Source organism: Bombina bombina, chromosome 4 (assembly GCF_027579735.1).
Source record: "Bombina bombina isolate aBomBom1 chromosome 4, aBomBom1.pri, whole genome shotgun sequence".
Classification (NCBI taxonomy): domain Eukaryota; kingdom Metazoa; phylum Chordata; class Amphibia; order Anura; family Bombinatoridae; genus Bombina; species Bombina bombina.
The window spans coordinates 873,985,126-874,009,378 of NC_069502.1; the positions used below are offsets into that span (position 1 = coordinate 873,985,126).

At 42.8% G+C, this 24,253-nt stretch overlaps 1 long non-coding RNA gene across 1 annotated transcript; it reads right to left on the reverse strand.

The window, feature by feature from the left end:
- Window positions 1-1,593: 1,593 nt before the first annotated feature.
- Window positions 1,594-23,747, reverse strand: LOC128655672 (uncharacterized). The gene is made up of 3 exons (XR_008401875.1): window positions 23,672-23,747; window positions 22,875-22,952; window positions 1,594-1,659 (listed from the first exon to the last, which is right to left on the reverse strand). It is a non-coding gene; the product is annotated as an uncharacterized LOC128655672 (long non-coding RNA).
- Window positions 23,748-24,253: the final 506 nt, after the last annotated feature.

The following is a 24,253-nucleotide window of genomic DNA, read 5'->3' on the forward strand; positions in this document are numbered from 1 at the left end:
TGGTGCGAATCCAAGGGTTACTCATGGAGTAAGGTTAGGATTCCCAGAATTTTGTCCTTTCTCCAAGACGGATTGGAGAAAGGATTATCAGCCAGTTCCTTAAAGGGACAGATATCTGCTTTGTCTATTCTTTTTCACAAACGTCTGGCATAGGTACCAGACGTTCAAACGTTTAGTCAGGCTTTAGTCAGAATCAAGCCTGTTTATAGACCTGTAGCTCCGCCATCGAGTCTGAATTTAGTTCTTTCAGTTCTGCAAGGGGTTCCGTTTGAACCTTTACATTCCATAGATATTAAGCTTTTATCTTGGAAAGTTTTGTTTTTGGTAGCTATCTCTTCTGCGCGAAGAGTTTCAGAGTTATCTGCTTTACAGTGTGATTCACCTTACCTGGTGTTCCATGCAGATAAGGTAGTTTTGCGTACTAAACCCGGTTTTCTTCCTAAGGTTGTGTCTAATAAGAATATTAATCAGGAAATTGTTGTTCCTTCTCTGTGTCCTAATCCTTCGTCGAAGAAGGAACGTCTGTTACACAATCTTGATGTGGTTCGTGCTTTAAAGTTCTATTTACAAGCAACTAAGGATTTCAGACAAACATCTTCTTTGTTTGTTATCTATTCTGGTAAGAGGAGAGGTCAGAAGGCGACCGCTACCTCTCTTTCCTTTTGGCCTATGAGACTGCTGGCCAGCAGCCTCCTGAAACAATTACTGCTCATTCTACCAGAGCAGTGGCTTCCACATGGGCTTTTAAAAATGAGGCTTCTGTTGAACAGATTTGTAAGGCAGCGACTTGGTCTTCGCTGCATACTTTTTCCAAATTTTACAAATTCGATACTTTTGCTTCTTCGGAGGCTATTTTTGGGAGAAAGGTTTTACAAGCAGTGGTGCCTTCCGTTTAAGGTACCTGTCTTGTTCCCTCCCTTCATCCGTGTCCTAAAGCTTTGGTATTGGTATCCCACAAGTAAAGGATGAATCCGTGGACTGGATACACCTTACAAGAGAAAACAGAATTTATGCTTACCTGATCAATTACTTTCTCTTGTGGTGTATCCAGTCCAAGGCCCGCCCTGTCATTTTAAGACAGGTGGTTTTTATTTTTAAACTACAGTCACCACGGCACCCTATGGTTTCTCCTTTTTCTTCCTAACCTTCGGTCGAATGACTGGGGGGTGGAGCGATATGGACAGCTATATGGACAGCTCTGCTGTGTGCTCTCTTTGCCACTTCCTGTTGGGAAGGAGAATATCCCACAAGTAAAGAATGAATCCGTGGACTGGATACACCACAAGAAAAAGTAATTTATCAGGTAAGCATAAATTCTGTTTTTTTCCCCATCGCATGCACACCACAGGCAGAAAGGCTCAAATCCATTTTGTCTTTTTAATCTGCATAATACCTTGCTTGTTGATCTAGGGGTAGTTTACATATTTACCTCTCTCAAACTGAAGTTCCTCTGTTGCTGCTCCGTCTGTGCGCTTTGAAATTTCTGCACTATGGTGCGTCACTCCCTCCGCCGACAACGTCACGATCCACGTCTCCACCCTGCATCAGGCGCCTGGATAGTGACACGCCAATGGAGATAGGAGGGAGGGGGCTGTATATGCGCATGCGTCAGTCGTTAGGCACTTCTTTTGCGCATGCGGGTGGCCATGATGTTTCTACCTAGGTAGAACATCATTACAGGTCAAATATTATGAGTATTATTATCGGTTTGGCAAAAATAGAAATTTGTATGAGAGATTACAATAAAACAAAAATAAATGTTTAATAGGTATTAATTGCCAACCTTTTTAAAATATTAAGAGTATTCAATTGAGATTGAATTTTTTTGGGGTTTCCCATCCCTTTAAGACACAAGGTTAACAGTAAAAATTCACACAAATGCCCCTTTAAGACACAGGGTAATCAGTTAATATACCCCAACTGTCCCTTTAAGACACAGGGTAATAATTAAAAAAAAAAAATTGTGCCACATACTGAAACATCCAAAGCACATACCCCTAAAAGTGTGTCACATACTGAAACATCCAGAGCAGAGACTCCAAAGAGTGTGTCACATACTAAAAGATCCAGTGCAGAGACTCCAAAGAGTGTGTCATATACTTAAAAATCCAGAGCAGAGACTCCAAAGAGTGTGTCACATACTAAAACATCCAGAGCAGAGACTCCAAAGAGTGTGTCACATACTAAAACATCCAGAGCAGAGACTCCAAAGAGTGTGTCACATACTGAAACATCCAGCGCACAGACCCCAAGCAGTGTATCACATACTGAAACATCAAGTGCACAGACCCCAAGCAGTGTATCACATACTGAAACATCAAGTGCACAGACCCCAAGCAGTGTATCACATACTAGACCATCCAGAGCACAGACCCCAAATAGTGTGTCGCATACTGAAACATCCAGAGCACAGGCGCCAAATAGTGTGTCAAATACTGAAACATTCAAAGCACAGACTCCTAACAGTGTGTCACATACTAAAACATCCAGAGCAGAGACTCCAAAGAGTGTGTCACATACTAAAACAGTGAGAGCACAGATGCCAAAGAGTGTGTAGCATACTAAAACATCCAGAGCAGACACTCCAGAGAGTGTGTCACATACTGAAAGAGTGTGTCACATACTGAAACAGCGAGAGCACACACACCAAATAGTGTGTCACATACTTAAACATCCAGAGTAGAGACTCCAAACAGTGTGTCACATACTGAAGCATCCAGAGCACATACCCCAAAGAGTGTGTCACATACTGAAATATCCAGAGCAGACACTCTAAAGAGTGTGATCACATACTAAAACATGCAGAGCAGAGACCCCAAACAGTGTGTCACTTACTGAAACATCCAGAGCACAGACCCCAAACAGTGTGTCGCATATTAAAACATCCAGAGAGGAGATCCCTAATAGTGTATCACATACTAGACCATCCAGAGCACAGACCCCAAATAGTGTGTCACATACTGAAACATCCAGAGCACAGGCGCCAAATAGTGTGTCAAATACTGAAACATTCAAAGCACATACCCCTAAAAGTGTGTCACATACTGAAACATCCAGAGCAGAGACCCCAAACAGTGTGTCACTTACTGAAACATCCAGAGCACAGACCCCAAACAGTGTGTCACATATTAAAACATCCAGAGAGGAGATCCCTAATAGTGTATCACATACTAGACCATCCAGAGCACAGACCCCAAATAGTGTGTCACATACTGAAACATCCAGAGCACAGGCGCCAAATAGTGTGTCAAATACTGAAACATTCAAAGCACATACCCCTAAAAGTGTGTCACATACTGAAACATCCAGAGCAGAGACCCCAAACAGTGTGTCACTTACTGAAACATCCAGAGCACAGACCCCAAACAGTGTGTCACATATTAAAACATCCAGAGAGGAGATCCCTAATAGTGTATCACATACTAGACCATCCAGAGCACACACCCCAAATAGTGTGTCACATACTGAAACATCCAAAGCACAGGCGCCAAATAGTGTGTCAAATACTGAAACATTCAAAGCACAGACTCCTAACAGTGTGTCACATACTAAAACATCCAGAGCAGAGACTCCAAAGAGTGTGTCACATACTAAAACAGTGAGAGCACAGATGTCAAAGAGTGTGTACCATACTAAAACATCCAGAGCAGACACTCCAGAGAGTGTGTCACATACTGAAAGAGTGTGTCACATACTGAAACAGCGAGAGCACACACACCAAATAGTGTGTCACATACTTAAACATCCAGAGTAGAGACTCCAAACAGTGTGTCACATACTGAAGCATCCAGAGCACATACCCCAAAGAGTGTGTCACATACTGAAATATCCAGAGCAGACACTCTAAAGAGTGTGATCACATACTAAAACATGCAGAGCAGAGACCCCAAACAGTGTGTCACTTACTGAAACATCCAGAGCACAGACCCCAAACAGTGTGTCACATATTAAAACATCCAGAGAGGAGATCCCTAATAGTGTGTCACATACTGAAACATCCAGAGCACAGACTCAAAACAGTGTGTCACATACTGAAACATCAATAGCACAGACCCCATATAATGTGTCTCATACTGAAACACAACCACATGCACCCCTTTAAACTGACCTTTTAAGACACAGGGATATCAGTAAAAAAAAAAACAGCTACCCCTTTAAGACACAGGGTAATCAATAAAATCACCTCACCTGCCCTGCCCCTTTAAAAAAACAAGGTAATCCATAAAATCACCCCCACCTGCCCCTTTAAGACAAAGGGATATCAGGAAAAAAAACAGCTACCCCTTTAAGACCTAGGGTAATCAGGAAAATTCCCCCAACTTCCCCTTTAAAATACAGGGTAATCAGTAACCCCCCTCAGCTAACCCTTTAAGAAACAGGGTAATTATTAAAATCACCCTGCCCCTTTAAGACACAGGATAATCAGTAGAATCTTCCCATCTGCCCCTTTAAGAGACAGGGTAATCAATAAAATGCCTCCAACTGCCCCTTTAAGACACAGACTAATCAGAAAAATCACCCAAACTACCCCTTTAAGACACCGGGTAAAATCAGTAAAATCACCCTCAACTGCCCCTTTAAGATACAGGGTAATCAGTAAAAAAAAAAAAAAAAAAAAACTACCCCTTTAAGACACAGTGTAATCAATAAAATCACCTTCAACTACCCCTTTAAGATACAGGGTAATCCGTAAAATCACCTCAATTGCCCTTTTAAGACACAGGGTAAACATTAAAAAAAACTACCCCTTTAAGACACAGGGTAAACAAAATTACCCCTTTAAGACACAGGGTAATCAGTAAACTCTCCCACCCACCCACCCCTTTAAGACACAGGGTAATCATTAAAATCACCCTCAAGTACCCCTTTTAGATACAGTGTAATCAGTAAAAAATTCCCACAATTGCCCCTTTAAGACACAGGGATATCAGGGGAAAAAAAACAGCTACTCCTTTAAAAAACAGGATACTCAGTAAAATCACCCTCAACTGCCCCTTTAAGATACAGGGTAATCAGTAAAATCACCCTAAGTGCCCCTTTAAGACACAGGGTAATCAGTAAAAACATAAATTATGCTTACCAGATAATTTCCTTTCCTTCTGTATAAGGAGAGTGCATGGCTTCATTCCTTACTTGTGGGAAATACTGAACCTGGCCACCAGGAGGAGGCAAAGACACCCCAGCCAAAGGCTTAAATACCTCCCTCACTTCCCTCATCCCCCTGTCATTCTGCCGAGGGAGCAAGGAACAGTAGGAGAACTATCAGGCTATAAATAGTGCCAGAAGGACAAAATAAAATTTAGAGGGCGTGGGGCGTGGGCTCTCCTTATACAGAAGGAAAGGAAATTATCTGGTAAGCATAAATAATGTTTTCCATCTTAATATAAGGAGATTCCAGGGCTTCATTCCTTACTTGTGGGAAATAATACCCCTGTTCTAGAGGACACTGAATGATAATGGGAGGGACAAAAAGAGAGGCAGGCCCCTAAACTGAGGGCACCAAAGCCTGCAAAACCTCTCTCCCGATGGCTGCTTAAGCAGAAGCAAAAACATCAAACTTATAAAATTTTGAAAAAGTATGTAAGGAGGACCAGGTAGCCGCCTTACAAATCTGATCCATAAAGGCCTCGTTTTTGAAGGCCCAATAGGAAGCCACTGCTCTCGTCGAATGAGGAGGCTCATGTCCCACTGTCTCATATGCAAAGCGGATAAAACTTCTCAACCAAAAAGACAAGGAAGTCGAAGAGGCCTTCTGACCCTTACGCTTCCCAGAGTAGACAACAAACAAAGAAGAAGTCTGTCTAAAATGCTTAGTTGCCTGAAGATAGAACTTCAAGGCATGAACCACATCCAAATTATGAAGTAAACGTTCCTTAGATGAAGAAAGATTAGGAAATAAGGAAGGAACCACTATCTCTTGATTGATGTTGTGGTCTGACACAACCTTAGGAAGAAAACCTAACTTACGGCTAGATTTAGAGTTCTGCGGCCAAAGGGGTGCGTTAGCTACGCGTGCTTTTTTCCCCCCGCACCTTTTAAATACCGCTGGTATTTAGAGTTCACAGAAAAGTTGCGTTAGGCTCCAAAAAAGGGAGCGTAGAGCATATTTACCGCCACTGCAACTCTAAATACCAGCGTTGCTTACGGACGCGGCCAGCTTCAAAAACGTGCTCGTGCACGATTCTCCCATAGAAAACAATGGGGCCATTTGAGTTGAAAAAAAACCTAACACCTGCAAAAAAGCAGTGTTCAGCTCCTAACGCAGCCCCATTGTTTACTATGGGGAAACACTTCCTACGTCTGCACCTAACACTCTAACATGTACCCCGAGTCTAAACACCCCTAACCTTACACTTATTAACCCCTAATCTGCCGCCCCCGCTATCGCTGACACCTGCATATTTTTTTTAACCCCTTATCTGCCGCTCCGTATACCGCCGCAACCTACATTATACCTATGTACCCCTAATCTGCTGCCCCTAACACCGCCGACCCCTAGATTATATTTATTAACCCCTAATCTGCCCCCCACAACGTCACCGCCAGCTACCTACAATAATTAACCCCTAATCTGCCGACCGGAGCTCACCGCTATTCTAATAAATTTTTTAACCCCTAAAGCTAAGTCTAACCCTAACACCCCCCTAATTTAAATATAATTTAAATCTAACGAAATAAATTAACTCTTATTATATAAATTATTCCTATTTAAAGCTAAATACTTACCTGTAAAATAAACCCTAATATAGCTACAATATAAATTATAATTATATTGTAGCTATTTTAGGATTAATATTTATTTTACAGGCAACTTTGTATTTATTTTAATCAGGTACAATAGCTATTAAATAGTTAATAACTATTTAATAGCTAAAATAGTTAAAATAATTACAAAATTACCTGTAAAATAAATCCTAACCTAAGTTACAATTAAACCTAACACTACACTATCAATAAATTAATTAAATAAAATACCTACAAATAACTACAATTAAATAAACTAACTAAAGTACAAAAAATAAAAAAGAACTAAGTTACAAAAATAAAAAAATATTTACAAACATTAGAAAAATATTACAACAATTTTAAACTAATTACACCTACTCTAAGCCCCCTAATAAAATAACAAAGACCCCCAAAATAAAAAAATGCCCTACCCTATTCTAAATTTAAAAAGTTCAAAGCTCTTTTACCTTACCAGCCCTGAAAAGGGCCATTTGCGGGGCATGCCCCAAAGAATTCTGCTCTTTTGCCTGTAAAAAAAAAACATACAATACCCCCCCCAACATTACAACCCACCACCCACATACCCCTAATCTAACCCAAACCCCCCTTAAATAAACCTAACACTAAGCCCCTGAAGATCTTCCTACCTTATCTTCACCATGCCAGGTTCACCGATCCGTCTTCGGAAGTCTTGATCCAAGCCTCCGAAGTGTTGATCCAAGCCCAAGCGGGGGCTGAAGAGTGACGTCCATCCTCCGGCTGAAGTCTTGATCCAAGCGGGCAGAAGAGGACATCCGGACCGGCAAACATCTTCTTCCAAGCCGCATCTTCTATGTTCTTCAATCCGATGACGACCGGCTGATCTTCAAGACCTCCAGCGCGGATCCATCTATCTTCACCGACGACTTCCCGACGAATGACGGTTCCTTTAAGGGACATCATCCAAGATGGCATCCCTCAAATTCCGATTGGCTGATAGGATTCTATCAGCCAATCGGAATTAAGGTAGGAAAATTCTGATTGGCTGATGGAATCAGCCAATCAGATTCAAGTTCAATCCGATTGGCTGATCCAATCAGCCAATCAGATTGAGCTCGCATTCTATTGGCTGATCGGAACAGCCAATAGAATGCGAGCTCAATCTGATTGGCTGATTGGATCAGCCAATCGGATTGAACTTGAATCTGATTGGCTGATTCCATCAGCCAATCAGAATATTCCTACCTTAATTCCGATTGGCTGATAGAATCCTATCAGCCAATCGGAATTTGAGGGACGCCATCTTGGATGACGTCATTTAAAGGAACCGTCATTCGGCGAGTAGGCGTCGGTTGAAGAGGTTGGATCCGCGTCGGCTGGGAAGAAGATGGCTCCGCTCCGGAAGAAAGAAGATTGAAGATGCCGCTTGATAGAAGACTTCATCCCGATGATGGACTTCCGACTTCAGCCCGATGATGGAGTTCTTCAGCCGCCGCTTGGATCAAGACTTCGACCCCCTTCTGGACCGATCGCTGAACCCGGTGAGGTGAAGACAAGGTAGGGAGATCTTCGGGGGCTTTGTGTTAGGTTTATTTAAGGGGGGTTTGGGTTAGATTAGGGGTATGTGGGTGGTGGATTGTAATGTTGGGGGGGGGTTGTATGTTTTTTTTTTACAGGCAAAAGAGCTGAATTCTTTGGGGCATGCCCCGCAAAGGGCCTTTTTCATGGCTGGTAAGGTAAAAGAGCTTTGAACTTTTTAAATTTAGAATAGGGTAGGGCATTTTTTTATTTTGGGGGGCTTTGTTATTTTATTAGGGGGCTTAGAGTAGGTGTAATTAGTTTAAAATTGTTGTAATATTTTTCTAATGTTTGTAAATATTTTTTTATTTTTTGTAACTTAGTTCTTTTTTATTTTTTGTACTTTAGTTAGTTTATTTCATTGTATTTATTTGTAGGTATTGTATTTAATTAATTTATTGATAGTGTAGTGTTAGGTTTAATTGTAGATAATTGTAGGTATTTTATTTAATTTATTTATTGCTAGTGTAGTGTTAGGTTTAATTGTAACTTAGGTTAGGATTTATTTTACAGGTAATTTTGTAATTATTTTAACTAGGTAACTATTAAATAGTTATTAACTATTTAATAGCTATTGTACCTGGTTAAAATAATTACAAAGTTGCCTGTAAAATAAATATTAATCCTAAAATAGCTACAATATAATTATAATTTATATTGTAGCTATATTAGGGTTTATTTTACATGTAAGTATTTAGCTTTAAATAGGAATAATTTATTTAATAAGAGTTAATTTATTTTGTTAGATTTAAATTATATTTAACTAAGGGGGGTGTTAGTGTTAGGGTTAGACTTAGCTTTAGGGGTTAACAAATGTATTATCGTAGCGGTGAGCTCCGGTCGGCAGATTAGGGGTTAATGCTTGAAGTTAGGTGTCGGCGATGTTAGGGAGGGCAGATTAGGGGTTAATACTATTTATTATAGGGTTATTGAGGCGGGATAACTTTATTATAATAGCGGCGCGGTCCGGTCGGCAGATAAGGGGTTAATAAGTGTAGGCAGGTGGAGGCGACGTTGAGGGGGGCAGATTAGGGGTTAATAAATATAATATAGGGGTCGGCGGTGTTAGGGGCAGCAGATTAGGGGTACATAAGTATAACGTAGCTTGCGGCGGCGTGCGGACGGCAGATTAGGGGTTAAAAAATGTAATTAGAGTGGCGGCGATGTGGGGGGACCTCGGTTTAGGGGTACATAGGTAGTTTATGCGTGTTAGTGTACTTTAGAGCACAGTAGTTAAGAGCTTTATAAACCGGCGTTAGCCCAGAAAGCTCTTAACTACTGACTTTTTTTTGCGGCTGGAGTTTTGTCGTTAGATTTCTAACGCTCACTTCAGCCACGACTCTAAATACCGGCGTTAGAAAGATCCCATTGAAAAGATAGGATACGCAAATGGCGTAGGGGGATCTGCGGTATGGAAAAGTCGCGGCTGCAAAGTGAGCGTTAGACCCTTTCCTGACTGACTCCAAATACCAGAGGGCGATAAAAACCAGCATTAGGAGCCTCTAACGCTGGTTTTGACGGCTACCGCCCAACTCTAAATCTAGCCGTAAGTTCGTAGAACAGCCTTATAGAACACCAGATAAGGAGGGTCACATTGCAAGGCAGCAATCTCAGCAATAGCCAGTAGAAAAAGAACAACAATTTAATGTCAACCTCATGCATAGGCTCAAACGGAGCCCTCTGCAAAACTTTGAGAACAAGATTCAGACTCCAAGGAGGAGCATTAGATCTAAACACAGGTCTGATCCTAGTCAGGGCCTTAACAAAAGATCTCAACTCAGCGAGCCTCTGTGTAGTAAAACAGACAGGGCTGAAATCAGTCCCTTCAAGGAACTAGCAGAAAGATCCTTCTCTAGTCCATCCTGAAAGTACCCTGGCAACCTTGACTTTGTGACAGGACAAACCACGCACTTCACACCAAAATAAGTAAGTCGTCCACACCTGATGATAGATGCGACGAGTAACCAGCTTACAAGCTTGAATGAGAGTATCAATAACGCTCTCTGAAAAACCTCTCTTGGCTAGGACTAAGCGTTCAATTTCCACGCAGTCAGCCTCAGAGAATCTAGATTTTGATAAACAAAAGGACCTTGCCCAGCAGATCCCTGCGACAAGGTAACTTCCACGGAGGAGCTGAGGATATCCTCACTAGATCCGCGAACCATATCCTTTGTGGCCACGATGGAGCAATCAGTATCACTGATGCCTGCTCCTGCTTGATTCGAGCTACCACCCGAGGAAGGAGTGGTAACGGTGGGAAAAGATAAATGGGATTGAACCTCCAAGGCACCGCTAATGCATCTATTAGTTCCGCCTGAGGATCAATGGTTCTCAACCCATATCTGGGTATCTTAGTATTGAGACGGGAAGCCATGAGATCCATCTCTGATGTCCCCCATCTGTTGCAAATATCTGCAGACACTTCGGGATGGAGAGACCATTCCCCCGGATGAAAAGATTGTCTGCTGAGAAAATCCGCTTCCCAGTTCTCCACACCTGGAATGTGGATCGCTGATAGCGAACAGTTGTGGGTTTCTGCCCACTCCAGAATCCGAGATACTTCCCTCATCGCTAGGGAGGTTCTCATTCCCCCCTGATGGTTGATGTAAGCCACGAGGTTCTATTGTCTGATTGGAATCCATTAAACTGGGACGAACCCAGCAGAGGCCAAGCCTTCAGGTCATTGAATTTTGCCAGAAATTCCAGAATGTTGATCGGGTGGTAGATTTCTTCCCGACTCCACAGGCCCTGTGCTTTCTTGGCACCCCAAACAGCTCCCCATCCTGACAGACTTGCGTCCGTAGTCACAATCACCCAGGATTTCCCTCGGGACAGGTGATCCGGACAGAGCCACCAAGAGAGTGATTCTCTCGACCGGTTGTCCAGAGAGATCTGTTGAGACGGATCCGAATGATCGTCGTTCAACTGCCTCAGCATGCACAGTTGCAACGGCCTGAGGTTGAACCTGGCAAAGGGAATGATGTCCATGCTGGACACCATGAGACCAATCACCTCCATACACTGAGCCACAGATGGCCTTAAGGAGGTCTGGAGGGCAAGACATGTTGAAGCTAGCTTGCAACGTCTCTGGTCTGTTCGAAATATCCTCATGTCTCTTGAGTCTATTATCGTACCCAGGAATTCCACCCTGGTGCTTGGAACAAGAGAATTTTTTTTCTAGATTTATCTTCCATCAGTGGTATCGAAGAAGACAGATGAGAGATTGCGAATGGTCTTCCGCCAGACGAAACGATGGTGCTTATACCAGATTATCGTCCAAGTAGGGAGCTACTGCTATATCCCGGGTTCTGGCGACTGCTAGAAGAGCCCCTAGAAACTTCGTAAAAATTCTTGGAGCAGTAGTTAGACCAAACGGAAGTGCAATGAACTGGAGGTGCTGGTCCAGGAACGCAAACCTGAGGAACTTGAAGTGTTCCCTGTGGATTGGAATGTGAAGGTATGCATCCTTCAGATCTATAGTGGTCATAAACTGCCCTACCTGAATTAAGGGAAGGATGGACCTTATTGTCTTCATCTTGAATGAGGGGACGTTTAGAAATTTGTTTAAGCACTTTAGGTCCAGAAATGGACGGAAAGTTCCCTCCTTCTTTGGGACCACGGAAAGGTTTGAATAGTATCCCAAACCTATCTCTGCGATAGGCACGGGACAGTGACTCCTAAGGAGGACAGATCCCTAACGCACCCCAGGCTTCCCTCTTTTCTGGTCTTGAAGACAGGTTTGAGATCCAGAATAGGACCTGGGGCCTCCCCTTCATGCGGACTTAGTCTCGGCGGGCTTCTTGTTCTGCTTTGATTTATTCTAGCAGTATTCATTACTTGAGCTGGCTTCCAAGTAATCTGGTTTGCTCTGGCTTAGCGGAGGACTGCTTACACTGGGCTTTATCAGAACGAAAGGAACAAAAACTAGAATTTTGCCCTTTAGACTTTTTATCTTGCGGTAGGAAGGCACCTTTGTCCCTTGTAACCGTGGAGAAAATTGAGTCCAGGCATGGACCAAATAAAATGTTTCCCTTAAAGGGGAGAGAAGAAGTCTGCACTTAGAAGTCATATCCGCAGACCATGACTTCAGAAAGAAATCCTGACGGGCCTGAACCGAAAAACCTGAAGTCTTGGCATTCAGGCGAATAATTTGCATATTTGCATCACAGATAAAAGAATTAGCAGCCCTCAATGACTTAATTCTCTACTGAATAGCGTTGAGGGGACTCTCCACCTCGATCAATTCCGATAAGGAGTCGCACCAGTAGGTGGCTGCTCCAGCAACCATGGCAACAGCCACAGCTGGTTGAAATAAATATCCTGCATGTTGAAACATCTTTCTTAACAGAGTTTCCATCTTCTTATCTATCGGCTCTTTAAACGAAGAACTATCCTCAAGCGGGATAGTAGTACGTTTGGCAAGCGTGGAGATAGCGCCATCCACCTTAGGGACGGAACCCCACAACTCCAATTGAGAGTCCAGGACCAGGAACAATTTCTTAAACAAAGATGAAGGGGAAAAGGAAGATCCAATCCTGTCCAATTCGTTCTTAATAATGTTCGCCATCTTTACAGGTACAGGAAATGTTAAAAGGCACTGTCCTGTCTTCATAGACTATCTAATTTAGGAATCAAAGGTTCGTCAGGCAGCTTGGCCTCTGGAACCTCTAATGTAGCCAAAACTTCTTTTAGCAGAAAGCATAAATGTTCAATCCTAAAACTAAAGTCGGGTTCCTCTGCAGCCGGAGGTTTAGAGGCAGCAGACTCCGACCCAGAATGTTCATACGCTGAAGTGTCAGAGAGAACTTCAGCATCGGATAACCGCTTATCGGTTAAATACAATAAACTAGCTGACGACTCCTGGGAAGGATAGCAATATTTGACCTTTCGCTTGTGCTTAGCAGTGCGAGCTAAAGCACTAATGGTTGCAGACACCGCCATTTGTAACGGCACACTAAAGTCTGGAGGTAAAAGGCCCTCTCCAGATGGAGGGTTTGGAGTACTACGGGAAGCTGTATGTGTATTAGGAGATGACTGTAGTGTGCGCACTTCACGGGATGGAGACTCTGCAGAGGTGGACGGCTCAGTGGTATCAAACATGTTAACTTTCTTTGACATAATCACTTTATCAAGGCATGTGGAACATAATTGAGAAGGTGGATATACCATGGCCTCCTCACAATATAAACAGGTATTAGTCTTAGGCAGAGAGGGAGTACACTCTAACGCATCAGAATCCTCCATAGCTTGCGCTTATTAACAGCAGACTATAGACAAAAACGATCTTTATTGATTAATAAAAAATGGCACCTTTAAACCCTCAATGGCTGGGGCACTCACCACCTCCTATGACCCAGGCAATATAGAGAAACGCACTTCTCTGGTAACCAGCTCGGTCAGGAAAAAGGAAATGAAACCTCGACCACTCCTGTTCACATGGTACGCAATGCAGGACCACCCCTGCTAATAGAAAAAGCATTCCAAACTAGTAAGCTGCGCAGCTCTAAAAGTGAAAGAAAAACCTGTATGTTCCAAAATCAGCATATGAGCCAATTAGCATCTTACACATAACGCAGCAAAAATCAAATAAACATATGTAATTAATCCCCACTGTTCAATAATCCCCCTCAGGAGTTATTAACCATTGATTCCATAAAGATAAAAGGAGTCACACTCTGACCCTGTCTTCTAGCGTTATTATATGAGTAAAATTGAAACGATCTTACCAGAATCGATGCCGTGGAAAAGAAACACAGCCTTTCAAGTGTGACAGTCTTGTAGCATCGCTCCTGACATGGACTTGAGTGATAAACAAGCAGGCAGTGAAACTTATCAACACTGATTGCTTAGGAGCTGTTAATTTGAGTCTGGATGGGTTCGCAGAAAGACTCTCCCTGCATCTCCAGACTCTAACTTTCATCAATACTCTCACTGAGAGGCTGACAAAACTACTTAAAACTCCAGTCCCATATAGAAGGGCAGATACCCTTCCTAAGGAACTACTCCGAAATCTACTTACACTTCTCTGCCAACCTCCTGTGATGAAAGGAAAAGAATGACTGGGGGATGAAGGAAGTGGGGGAGGTATTTAAGCCTTTGGCTGGAGTGTCTTTGCCTCCTCCTGGTGGCCAGGTTCAGTATTTCCCACAATGAATTAAGCCATGGACTCTCCTTATATTAAAAAGGAAAGCACCCTAACTGCCCCTTTAAGATACAGGGTAATCAGTAAAATCACCCTAACTGCCCTTTCAAACACAGGGTAATCAGTTAAATTCCCCCCAACTGCCACTTTAAGACACAGGGATATCAGTAAAATCACTGAACTGCCCCTTTAAGACACAGGGTAATCAGTAAAATCAGAATATTTGAAGAAAAGTCCGCAGCCGCAGCAAAAGTTAATTCACTTTATTAACCATAAAACAGGATAGGTAACATAAACGACAATGAACATGCCCTTCAGTAAATTGATAAGCTTACGCGTTTCGGCATATTAGCCGTACTCATAGCTCTCATAATCGCTTGCAACTGATGAGCCTAATAAAGGGTGTAAAAACATAGGATTGGCTGGAGGATATTAATCAGTTTAACTCTTACTTAACTGTTAAACCTATTACTAGTATCTGAACATAATTAACCTGTTACCAAATATTTAACCTGTGAACATCAGGACTTACTCATGTTAAAGGACATTGACTGACATATATATTGCCAGAATAAACTGTTACAACGTATTAGAATATTAAATTGTATTAGAATTAGGGGATAGATTGTACTCCCAATGTTAGCATGCATTGATAAACACTTGTAAACTATTTGATTGTGGAGATTTTTGTGTAATTTACTATAATTTTCAAAAAGCTTAAACTAAAGCTGTATAATAATTTAAATCCTCCATAATCATTACTACCAATGTATTGGCATTGAATGAATGAAGCATTAAAGGAGGTATTATTAATTAGTAGTAAACCACAATATTATATTAGAAATTCAAAGGTGCAGTTGCTAAATATTTGGAGAATTACCAAACTATACCTAAAGCAATTGTGATCAATTAATAACTTAAACCTAAATAAGTGATGTACACAATAGCTTCACTACTACCCGGTGTAGTTCATCCCTAATACCAATGGTTGATAAGGTCATAGGCTGAATTTAATCCAGTAGGATATCTGGTCCTCAATTGAAATATCCAAAACACCTCTCTTTTTGCAAGTGCCGCCTCCCTGTCCCCCCCCCCCCTTCGTCCAGGATCAACACATTCTATTATAGTCCATTTGAAATGTGAATTGTCTTTATTATGGACTAATTTGAAATGCTGAACGAGTGGGGTGGTCAGGGACCCTGCCCTGATATCAGAGAGGTGTTCTCGGATCCTTTAAACCTAAGCCAGGAGCTAGACTCTTCCTTCCATATACTCTTAAGTTGAGTAGGGGACAAAAGGTTCCCCATGGAAACTCCTCTCCTAAAGGAGCATTTGCATCCTTGTTCTATTGTTTCCACCAAAGCATCATCTACTGCCAGCATTTTGAAATGTCTGGCAGATATTATTATATTGTGTGCTGTAATCCGTTACAAAGAAAATTCCTCCACTCTTATCAATCCTAGGTTCTCTATTATCCAGTAATTTCTCTCTGTTAGAAGAAAATACCTCTTTCCTAGCTTTGCTGATTTCATAGGGCCTATATCCTCTCTTTTTGAGGCGATCAGCTAATTGATCAGCATGTGTTTCATATTGGTCTGTGTTACTACAATTTCTCTTGAGTCTGGTGAATTGACCCTTCGCCACTGACCTAAACACCTGTCTTGGATGACTGCTCCTGGCGTGGAGGAGCGTATTGCCCGATATTGGCTTCCTATAGACTTCAGTTTCAATCCCGACATTGGAAATCCCAGTTAGGGTGAGATCCAAAAAATTGATCCTCGCCCTGTTGAGTTCAAATGTAAAATCCAGGCCAATGTCGTTATTATTAAGCCATCCCGCAAACGCCTTGGCATCAATTTCTGTGCCCCTCCACACCAGGAGCAAATCATCAATATTCATTTCTCCTCATTGGGGACTTATTGTTTATTGAATAATCAGTAAAATCACCCTCAACTACCCCTTTAAGATACAGGGTTATCAGTAAAATCACCTCAACTGCCCCTTTAAGACAAAGGGTAATCAGTTAAATCACCCCCAACTGCCCCTTTAAGACACAGGGTACTCAGTAAAATCACCCTCAACTACCCCTTTAAGATACAGGGTAATCAGTAAAATCTTTCTAACTGCCCCTTTAAGACACAGGGTAATAAGTAAAATCACCCTAACTGCCCCTTTAAGACACAAGGATATCAGTAAAAAAAAAAAAACAGCTACCCATTTAAGACAAAAGGGTAATCAGTAAAATCACACTAAACTACCCCTTTAAGATACAGAGTAATCAGTAAAATCACTGAACTGCCCTTTTAAGACAGGGTAAACAATAAGAAAATTCCCCTTTAAGACACAGGGTAATCAGTAAAATCTGCATACGAAGAGAGAAGCGCTCTACCAGGAACGAACAACAGCTCAGTGGCTTGTTCTATGGCGATTTACCACCCGGAAGCAGCCTCTTTTAGACCAGTGTGCTTTTCACAGAAGAAAACTTTCCTGAAGTATATCAGTCTGATCCCGCCAAGTAAGGTCAGTCCAGCCCCGAAATACCAGGCAATTCTCCTCTGAACAAGGAACATGACAACCCCAGACGATCGTTTCGGCCTCCTATGGGCCTCGTCAGTGAGGTGCAGCCACATTCCTCTAAGCACACTGGGCAAGGAGTCCACGTCTGGTTTCCCCCATCACCCATAGGGAGACTTCCCCAGGGTCATAATAATTTGCATACGAAGAGAGAAGCGCTCTACCAGGAACGAACAACAGCTCAGTGGCTTGTTCTATGGCGATTTACCACCCGGAAGCAGCCTCTTTTAGACCAGTGTGCTTTTCACAGAAGAAAACTTTCCTGAAGTATATCAGTCTGATCCCGCCAAGTAAGGTCAGTCCAGCCCCGAAATACCAGGCAATTCTCCTCTGAACAAGGAACATGACAACCCCAGACGATCGTTTCGGCCTCCTATGGGCCTCGTCAGTGAGGTGCAGCCACATTCCTCTAAGCACACTGGGCAAGGAGTCCACGTCTGGTTTCCCCCATCACCCATAGGGAGACTTCCCCAGGGTCATAATAATTTGCATACGAAGAGAGAAGCGCTCTACCAGGAACGAACAACAGCTCAGTGGCTTAATCAGTAAAATCTCCCTCCTGCCCCTTTCAGACACAGGGTAGTCATTAAAATCACCCTCAAGTACCTCTTTAAGAGAGTAATCAGTACAAATTCCCACAATTGCCCCTTTAAGACACAGGGATATCAGAAAAAAACAGCTACCCCTTTAAGAATCAGGATAATCAGTAAAATCACCCTTAAATACCCTTTAAGAGACGGTAATCAATAAAATTCCCCCAACTGCCCCTTTAAGACACAGGGTAATCAGTAAAAAGAACAGCTAACCCTTTAAAGTGACATGAAAACCAACATTTTCTTTCATGATTCAGATAGAGAATACAATTTGAAACAACTTTCTAATTTACTTTTATCTAATTTGTTTCATTCTCTTGGTATAATTTGTTGAAGGAGCAGCAATGAACTACTGGTTTCTAACTGAACACATGGGTGAGCCAATGCATCCACCAATCAGCAGCTAGAACCTAGGTTATTTGCTGCTCCTGAGCTTTCCTAGATAAACCTTTCAGCAAAGGATAACAAGAAAAGGAAGCAAATTACATAATAGAAATAAATTGGAAAGTTGTTTAAAATTGTATTCTCTATCTGAATTATGAAAGAAAATTTTGGGGTTTCATGTCGCTTTAAGACACGCAGTTTGAGGGCATATAATGGTATGAATATCTGATAAAATCCTCCCCATCTGCACCTTAAAGAAAAAAACACTTGTTTAATGGATATGAAACATATGACTGAGGGGTATGAATATCGGACAGAATCCCCTCTGCTTCTACTGAGCATGCGTGGGGTTGAGTTGCCTCTTTAAGAGGTAAATGTCTCTCCCTTCAGAATTTGCTACCAGTAGCTCTGCGCATGTCTAATTGCATTCCACACATTCCTTTCAGTCAGCTGTGAAATGCAATTACCTCATACTGAGCATGCTCAGTTAGAGGGTATGAAAATCAGACGGGGAATGAAAATCAGATAGAACACCGGCCCTTGCACCTGTAACTCACATCCCTCGCACACATCAAACATGCACACTCACCTGTACCCCACAAACACATCATAGGAGCATACTCACCTGTAACTCTCACCCCTCATACACATCATACATGTACACTCACCTGTAAAATGTATGCCTCACACACATCATAGTTGCATACTCACCTCTAACTTACATCCCTCACAAACATAAGTGCACACTCACCTGTAACTCACATTCCTCACACACATCATACGTGCACACTCACCTGTAAATTACCTCCCTCACACACATTATACGTGCACACTCACCTGTAAGTCACATCCCTCACAGACATACGTGCACACTCACCTGTAACTCACACCCCTCACACATAACATACAGTATGTGCACACTCACCTATATCCTGCATGCCTCCCACACATCATACGTGCACACTTACCTGTAACTCCCACTTCTCAAACACATCAATACGTGCACACTAACCTGTAACTCTCACCCCTCACACACATCATGCATTTACACTCACCTGTAAAATGCATGCCTCACACACATCATACGTGCATACTCACCTCTAACTTACATCCCTCACACACATAAGTGCACACTCACCTGTAACTCATTTCCCTCACACACATCATATGTGCACACTCACCTGTAAATCACCTCCCTCACACACATTATACGTCTACACTCACCTGTAAGTCACATCCCTCACATACGTGCACTCTAACCTGTAACTCCCACTTCTCAAACACATCAATACGTGCACACTCACCTGTAACTCCCATCCCTCACACATCATACGTGCACACTCACCAGTATCCTGCATGTCTCACAAACATCATGCGTGCACACTCAGGTGTAACTCACACCCCTAACACACATCATACGTGCACACTCATCTGTAACTTCCATCCCTCACACATCATACGTGCGCTCACCTCTAACTCACACTGCTTACACACATCATAGGTGCACAATCACCTGTGACTCCCAACTCTCACACATCATATGTGCACACTCACCTGTAACTCACATCCCTCACACACATCATACGTGTACACTCACCAGTAACCTGCATGTCTCACAAACATCATGCGTGCACACTCAGGTGTAACTCACACCCCTTACACATATCATACGTGCACACTCACCTGTAACTCTTACCCCTCACACACATCATACGTGCCCACTAATCTGTAACCTGCATGCTTCACACACATCATACGTGCACACTCACATCCATCACACACATCGTACGTGCACACTCACTTGTAACCTGCATACCTCACACACCACATACCTGCACATTCACCAGTAACCTGCATGCCTCAATACACATCATACGTGCACACTCACCTGTAACTCACACACATCATACGTGCAAACTCTCCTTTAACCTGGATCCCTCACACACTCCATCCATGTAACTCACATCATACGTGCACACTTACCTGTAACTCACATCAATCACACACATTGTATGTGCACACTCACCAGTAACCAATCGCCTGTAACTCCCCCACATCATACGTGCACACTCACTTATAACTCATACCCCTCAAACACATCATACGTGCACACTCACCTGTAACCTGCATGCCTCACACACATCATACATGCACACTCACCTGTAACTCACACACATCATACGTGCACACTCTCCTTTAACCTGGATGCCTCACACACTCCATCCATATAACTCACATCATATGTGCACACTTACCTGTAACTCACATCAATCACACACATTGTATGTGCACACTCACCAGTAACCTGCATGCCTCACAAACATCATACGTGCACACTCACCTGTAACCTGCATGCCTCACACACATCATAGTGCACATTCACCTGCAACTCTAACCGCTCACACACATCATACGAGCACACTCACCTGTAAGTCACATCCATCACATACATCATACATGCACACTCACGTGTAACCTGCATACCTCACACACATCATACGTGCAAACTCACACCCCTGACACACATCATACGTGCACACTCACCTGTAATTTGCATCTCTCACACACAGCATACGTGCACAATCACCTCTAACCTGCATGCCTCACACACATATGTGCAAACTCACCTGTAACCTGCATGCCTCAAACACATCATACGTGCACACTCACCTGTAACTCACACCCCTCATACACATCATACGTGCACACTTCCCTGTAACCTGCCTGCCTCACACACACATATGTGCACACTCACCTGTAACACACACATCGTACGTGCACACTCGTAACACTTGTAACCTGCATACCTCACACACATCATACTTGAACACTTACCTGTAACTCTCACGCCTTAAGCAAACACATCATACGTGCACACTCACCTGTAACCTGCATGCCTCACACACATCATATGTGCACACTCACCTGTAACCTGCATGCCTCACACACATCATACGTACAAACTCACACCCCTGACACACATAATACATGCACACTCACCTGTAATTCGCATCTCTCACACACAGCATACGTGCACAATCACCTGTAACTCACACACTCACCTGTAACTCACACACATCATACGTGAACACTCACCTCTAACCTGCATGCCTCACACACATCATATGTGCAAACTCACCTGTAACCTGCATGCCTCACACACATCATACATGCAAACTCACACCCCTCACACAGATCATACGTGCAAACTCACCTGTAACCTGCATGCCTCACACACATCATACATGCAAACTCACACCCCTCACACAGATCATACGTGCACACTCACCTCTAACCTGCATGCCTCACACATATCATATGTGCAAACTCACCTGTAACCTGCATGCCTCACACACATCATACGTGCACACTCACCTGTAACCTGCATGCCTCACACAGATCATACGTGCAAACTCACCTGTAACCTGCATGCCTCACACAGATCATACGTGCAAACTCACCTGTAACCTGCATGCCTCACATACATCATACGTGCACACTCACCTGTAACCTGCATGCCTCACACACATCATACGTGCACACTCACCTGTAACCTGCATGCCTCACACAGATCATACGTGCAAACTCACCTGTAACCTGCATGCCTCACATACATCATACGTGCACACTCACCTGTAACTCAACTCATACACGTCTTATGTGCAAACTCACCTGTAACCTGCCTGCCTCACACACATCATATGTGCACACTCACCTGTAACACACACATCGTACGTGCACACTCACTTGTAACCTGCATACCTAACACACATCATACTTGAACACTTACCTGTAACTCTCACGCCTTAAACAAACACATCATACGTGCACACTCACTTGTAACCTGCATGCCTCACACACACATCATATGTGCACACTCACCTGTAACCTGCATGCCTCACACACATCATACGTGCAAACTCACACCCCTCATACGAGCACACTCACCTGTAACTCACATCCATCGTACGTGCACACTCGCTTGTAACCTGCACACCTGTAATTCGCATCCCTCACACACAGCATACCTGCACAATCACACTCACCTGTAATTTGCATCCCTCACACACAGCATACGTGCACAATCACCTGTAACTCACATACATTGTACGTGCACACTCACCTGTAACTCACACCCTTCCGCACATCATACGTGCACACTCACCTGTAACTCATACCACTCACACACATCATACGTGCACACTCACCTGTAACCTGCCTGCCTCACACACATCATACATGCACACTCACCTGTAACTCACACTCCTCACACACATCATCCGTGCACACTCACCTGTAACTCACACTCCTCACACACATCATCCGTGCACACTCACCTGTAACTCACATCCATCGTACGTGCAAACTCACTTGTAACATGCACATACCTCACACACATCATACGTGCACTCACCTGTAACTCTCACACCTCACACACATCATACGTGAACACTCATCTGTAATATGCATCCCTCACACACAGCATACGTGCACAATCACACTCACCTGTAATTTGCATCCCTCACACACAGCATACGTGCACAATCACCTGTAACTCACATACATTGTACGTGCACACTCACCTGTAACTCACACCCTTCCACACATCATACGTGCACACTCACCTGTAACTCTCACACATCATACGTGCACACTCACCTGTAATTTGCATCCCTCACACACAGCATACGTGCACAATCACCTGTAACTCACATACATTGTACGTGCACACTCACCTGTAACTCACACCCTTCCACACATCATACGTGCACACTCACCTGTAACTCATACCACTCAAACACATCATACCTGCACACTCACCTGTAACCTACCTGCCTCACACACATCATACGTGCACACTCACCTGTAACTCACACACATCATCCGTGCACACTCACCTATAACCTGCATGCCTCTCACACAATGGCAACAGCAATAAATGTCTTCATTGCTGGGGGTACACCATCTGCATCCATCTGTGAAATGGAAACAGTAGATGCATTTGAAACCATAGAGACATTATCAGTATGTGATAAAAAAAATCTATACATGAGTCACATACATTTGCTAAAGAGGCTACTTCAGAAGTTTCACAAAAAACACACTTCACTTTGGTAGAAAGTTGTTAAACAGACTCAAGCCCTATGGTTACTTCAGGGATAGGTGCAGACTGCTTCATCATGGCAAGAAATGTATAAATTTTAATAAGGCACTAATAACAATATATTCCCCTTATAAACTTTGAGGCATGGAAAAGCTTTGCAAGGTTAAAAAACGTTTTTAAAAACATAACTGAAAGTTAGGCTAAACGCTAAAACAACATGCATAAAGCCCTAAATATAAAAAGAGGGTGAAAAAGAAAGGAGGGAGCAACTTATAAATAAATAAAAAAGGTACAAATTCTAAATCGCGGTAAAAAACGAGTCATTGCGGGACCGTTAAAAACACGTGAAGCGGTGGCCACGTTTGTGAGAAAAAAGTCCCAAGCGTCTGTAAGGTATGCTATCAAGATTCATAAAATGGATTTTTAACCGGAACCTTTAAAAACTTTCCCAACCCCTTAATAATAACAGTTATTACAGAAAGTAAAAATAATGCCTGTCCCTGGGCTGTATATAGAACATGAATATAACAAGCTTAAACATAAGTGCCCATCCACAGCTATGAGTGTCTTTAGTATTAAAAATATACTTACCTTTTGATTGTAGACACTCGCCCAACGAAAGCAGACAGAAAAACCAGTACTGAAACATATCAGCAGAGATAATGGAATAGGAGTATAATGTTGATCTGTAAAGGGAGGCAAAAGATTAATCCCTGCAACCGAATTTACAGAGAGCCCAAAAAAGGCGAAAAACAAGGTCATAAGGCAGTACTCCCTATACTTCCCTCTGACAAGCACTGTACTCTGAAGGGAACTGGGCTTATGCTCTGAGGCTACGTTTAAACTGAGGTATGTGTAAGGTGGGGGGGGGGGGTATTTATAGGCTTTGAGGTTAGGGAAACTTTTCCACCTCCTGGTAGGAATGTATATCCCATACGTAACAGCTTGTGCACTCTTGCCACCTATATGAAAGAAAAGAGGATTCAATAGAACTTAAAACTAATCAAAATTCTACTTTTACAAAGGGGTGAGTCGTTCATTTTGAGAATGTTTGTACTCACGTTTTAGTGTGTGGCAGCAGCTGAGCACAGCCCCCCCAACGTCACTGTGTGTGTATTACTGGTATCTAGTTGGTTAAACATCAAATATCTGTGTAACAAAATGTTTAAGTGG